Source organism: Magnolia sinica, chromosome 10 (assembly GCF_029962835.1).
Source record: "Magnolia sinica isolate HGM2019 chromosome 10, MsV1, whole genome shotgun sequence".
Classification (NCBI taxonomy): domain Eukaryota; kingdom Viridiplantae; phylum Streptophyta; class Magnoliopsida; order Magnoliales; family Magnoliaceae; genus Magnolia; species Magnolia sinica.
In genome coordinates, this window is record NC_080582.1 from 11,931,570 (window position 1) to 11,936,683 (window position 5,114).

At 35.1% G+C, this 5,114-nt stretch overlaps 1 long non-coding RNA gene across 1 annotated transcript; it reads right to left on the bottom strand.

Annotated features, from left to right (window-relative positions):
• Positions 1 to 1,770: 1,770 nt before the first annotated feature.
• LOC131257399 (uncharacterized) lies at positions 1,771 to 2,367 on the bottom strand. Its single transcript, XR_009177361.1, has 3 exons — positions 2,289 to 2,367; positions 1,960 to 2,040; positions 1,771 to 1,836 (listed from the first exon to the last, which is right to left on the bottom strand). It is a non-coding gene; the product is annotated as an uncharacterized LOC131257399 (long non-coding RNA).
• Positions 2,368 to 5,114: the final 2,747 nt, after the last annotated feature.

Sequence of the window (5,114 nt, forward strand, 5' to 3'; positions counted from 1 at the left end):
TTTACCATCTCATGCCTAAAAATAAGGTAGATTCAAAGCTCAAGTGGACCACACTACAGGAAACAATGAGATTGAATGTCTACCATTGAAAGCTTCCGGAGGGTTATGGAAGTTTCAGATGAAACTGATATTTGTGTTTTCCCTTCATACAAGTTTATGCGACTTTATAAATGGATTGGATAGCAAATAAACAAAGCGATAGGTCCCAAGAAGCTGTAGCTGTTCAATCCCCACTATTTCATGTGATGTAGTCCACTTAGGTTTTGGATCTGCTTATTTTTTAGCTCCCTTAAAATGAATTGGCAAAATGAATGGATAGCGCGGATAATGGCGGACTCACAGAGCTTGTCCACCACCAACTTATGCAGTTTCGGGGCTACTCACAGAAAAATAAATGTGGGTTAAATACTAATGGGCCCCGCCTGTACGTTGCACTTGCATATAAGAAATTGAGGAGCAGATGGTAGCTGAAACAACACCTAGTTAAATTAATTGGCAAATGGATGATTATAAATTGGTTGTAGCATAATTTTCATAGGGACCATGGCTTATAAATATAAAGATGTTTTCAGAGCAAGAGTGCAAATGGGTCACATCCGGTCATATTCATGGGCCCAGACCTTACGCATTTAATAACCTAGACAGAATTTTAGACTCAGAAATTTTAGACCCAAAGAATATTACACTACAATTAAAAATTAATATTAAACAAATATTGTACGACTTTACAATAAAAAATATATAATATTTACAACAATAAGTTGAAAATTGTCCGAATACATTAAAAGAAAATTCCTCCATGTGGTCCACTCCTAGATTGGCCAAAACAGCTAGCTATCTCCAGCTTTGTCCACATATCATTTCAACCAAGCAGCATTGGTACCCATCTGTAACGGTCACTACCAAAATATCTATCTGCAAGTTTAAGAGAACAAAAATGTTAAGAAGTCAAACAAGACAGTATAAATTTTAAAATGCATGTTTTTAGTTGCCACAAACAAAATAGTTTTTTCCTTTACACAATGGTCTCTTATCCATTGCTTTTTTTGTTGATGACAAGAAATAAGTATCTGTGACATTTCTTTTGAGCACACAAATCTCATGACTTCATCAGATTTCACCATTGCTAATCAACGGTTTCCACATCAACAATCGAAGACCCACACACATGCTAGTGCACTGCTACAGGAAGTTGAGGTAGACCCTAAAACTTATTTAATGGAGAATGTTCAACATTTTGGTATCACTTGATTAATGTTTCATTATATTATAAGTTCATTATTCTTATGCTATTATGTAACCTTTGGTGTTGAATGTTGCTTCATAGTAGTTCATTCGGTTGAAAATTCTGATAATTGGTTGGTGGCATGCAAACAATGAAGGAAATTAACCAACGCTTGTAAATTTTGTAGTACATTCTCTAAAAAAAAATCCTTAACTTTCTCAACAAACGAAATATCTGACATCCCATACTTCACTATGGCTTTTGAGTTGTGATCCATGCATAATGTTCTCTAATGACTTGGATGATCTAGACCAGTAGATTGGCATGAGACATAGATTGCCTACAATTGAGAGATACAAGAAGAGTGCTTGCAGCTTCGATGTTGCCCGAAGAAAGAGTTTTATGTACTTCTGTCAGATTTGTACAGAAATCCATCACTGTACAAAGATTTTAGGATTTTATCGTAAGGCAAGACATCATTGGTTGAGTTCCCCAAAATGTTTTCCTATAAAGAATGAGCAAACAAATCAATGAGTGAAATGCATACCAGTTGCTCTAAATAGCCTTGGGTCACCATATATCGTTGTGAATACAAATGTTTGGTTTGTCCCCTACCAACAAGAAGTGATCAAAGAAGTTTAGGTTGGCACAATAAGAAAATAAAACAAGCAACTAGATCTCAAGGAAGTAACATGATAAACCAAATGCACAAGTCAAAGATTGTAGAAACGTACTTGATATTTTCTTTCTGTTGTAGGGTTTAGGGGGCATTCTAATAGCCCACCAAATATAGCACCTTGCATATCCTCAGCAATCTAGAAGGCATGAAAGAAAATTTTCACAAGTGAATTTCCATATCCCAGTGAGAAGAAACATCCTAGAACATTCCAAACTATTTTGACACACAACAAGAAATTGTGGAGCTTTCCCAGTTGGGAGAAAACAAAAAATTCAAAAAGCAATTCCCTGACTCAATACTCAAACACTGTTCCTGCAAGAAAGCAACTTCTATTTGAATATATTTATGGCTGTAAAAATAAATAAATAAATAAAATGAACTTACCAATAAACAAGGTCCCAGAAGATCACCACTCTTACGAAGAAGTGTATGAGGTGATATACCATGTTTCATCGTACTGCCCTTCATTCAAATGGGACAGTAATAAATAATCACACCCAAGAAAAAGAAAGGCTAATAGACAATGTGAACTGAATATGATTGGGCATGTGCAACCCCCAGTCCAATCAGATCCCATTTACTAAGGAATCTGCACACAGGAGGCTTCCTGTGTGGCTGGATGCATCATTTACTCTTTTGTGATGGTCTCTTAACAAGGCATGCAGAGAGAAACATATTCATCAACCATCATCACATCATCCATAAGTAAGTAATCACTTCATATTATGAACAAATGATAACTCGAAATGATAGTAGAAAATTATAAGCTACATAGCACCACCGGAAACCCAACTAATTGAAAACAAACATGCAATAAAAGTCTAAAGGCTGAAAATTATTACACTCTTAAGTAGGAAAGGCCAAACCTCCGCTTTGATTCTTGGGTCAACACCCTGCACCAGAAATAGCAAGAATGAGGAAAAAAACAGAATTATAGCAAATTAGGGAACAAGAGAAACTTGAGAAAACATAACATGATCAACAATGCAGCTGTATATACAGATTGATTTATAGACATTACATAGTTAAGAATGCAGCTGCTTTCCCATGTAGATTTTCATGTGGATGAAAAGATCTTAAAGGACCTAAATAGTAGGATACAATGTGTCGAATGATGGTGTTGCCAAAACTCAATAGCCTGAAATAACTCATTAATTACACTAAGATATTTATAATCAATATAGTAAACTTTGAAGAGAAAATAAGATAGGGTTCGGTTTGTCGGCTGGAATCCATTCAAGACATGGCCTACCAATTAGACCATTCAACTGATTTCCCATTTCATCTTGCATGGAATTATTTAAAATCTGTAAACTCCACTGTCATGATCTAATGCTGAATTCTTGACATAAGGTGTTAGTCTAGATGATTGAATAATGCAGTAGAGAACAGGGATTTTCATTTGATCTAGAACTAATGCTATTAGTCATGAGAAAACAGGCATTGGTATTTACATTCCTGAAATTGTGATAACCAAATGATCAAAATACCCACATTGAGAAGGAGTTTTATAACTCAAATTTCTATTAGGGTTCTTTATTTTGTAATTGAAATCCAAATCCAGCCTAAAATATTGTGTTTGAAACCCTGGAATTTGGGGTTTGAAGTAAAGCCCGCTTTTCAATACATCTCTAAATGCTAGCTCGCAAAAACCATCCTTGACAGTCATATTCTATGAAATTGCGTATTCTAGTAGAGAAATAACAACTCCTCTCCAGACTTCCAAACAGCATTCAAATACAGTTTCTGAATTATATAGATTGGAAATTCACCTAACATCAGCCCTCTTTCAAATGGGCTCTTTGGATAGGCCATGAGGAAGGCTAACATTGAGAACACTCACATGACAACATGTTCCCAACCACTAAGGAATGCCAATCCAAAACACACAGAATCAAAAGCAAGAGTCCTTTGAAAGCATTAGGAATAAGAAAAATATCCGCAAGATGAGAAATCAATCCAATGCATACTAACTCAAAGGGACTAATTCATGCATTTTTAGCTACAAAAAGTCAAGGTAGAGCTTTTCACCTACAGATTGCCAGCATTGCAAGGCTAATTCATGCATTTTTATCTACAAAAAGTCACTTTGGGGTAATGAGACAATTATTTTCTAGTTTTTTAGTGGCTATAAACACTTTGTATTGCTCTTACCATGTAGGTTGCCTGCCTATAGGTGATCAGTCCCCTTTTCAGGATTTGGCAAAAAACCTAGGCAGTGTATTTGGCAAAAAACTTTTAAAAAAATAAAAAAATAAAAAATAAATAACAAAAGAAAAAACAAAAACAAAAACCCAGCTTAAAATGCTGTTACCTGATACCGAGCTATAACCTTTTCCCGACTATATCTCTAAAGACCTGTCATTTGGTCTAAAATTAAGCATCAAAAGAAAAATCGGCCTTGCTATTGCATTACAAGAAAGATACAAAAAAATACATTGATACAGAAATTTAGAAATTACAAGCTTGCATTATATAACATATATTCCATGACTCCAAAAAAAAAAAAAAAGAAACTCAATGTACAAGTAATAACAAAGGTAGATAACATAAAGAAGCATCCCATGTATGAAAATTTGAAGACCTGAAAAATTGAAGTCAATGTACAATTGAGAATGCATGCTTGATTTGCATCTTTTCTATTCTTTTATCTTCCAGTGGATTATAGCTCGGTATCAGTTAAAACGGATGGTTAAAAGGAACTGACCATGGCCAATGTTCAACATAAAAATGATGTTAGCCATACGACAAAATATGCCTGATTCTCAGGTCACGTGATGAACGACCAGGATCTCTCACAAGTATGACACTGCCTTCTCCCTCATCATTCCTTCCTCAGCCATCACTAAATCCCAAATTCATCAATTTTGCTACATATCTATGGAGGTGGGAAATCCTATTTTTCTCCTGATGTGTCAAAAGACATTTAACGAGTGGTCAAACATGCAAAGAAACAGAGGATACACATAAAGTGATTTTAATCAATTTAAGTACAGATACAATTGTCAACCACCACAAAGGTATTGCAATTTTCTACAAATGCCTTTACAGGAAACCCTGCAGAGTTCAATCCTAGCAATCAATAAATCTGGCACTTTTATTAAAAAAAAAATACCAACACTCCCACCAATTCAAACATCATGAGGAAATTTAATCTAAAGTGATTTGGCTGCTTCTTCTCACCCCATGAGGCTAATGACACCATGGATA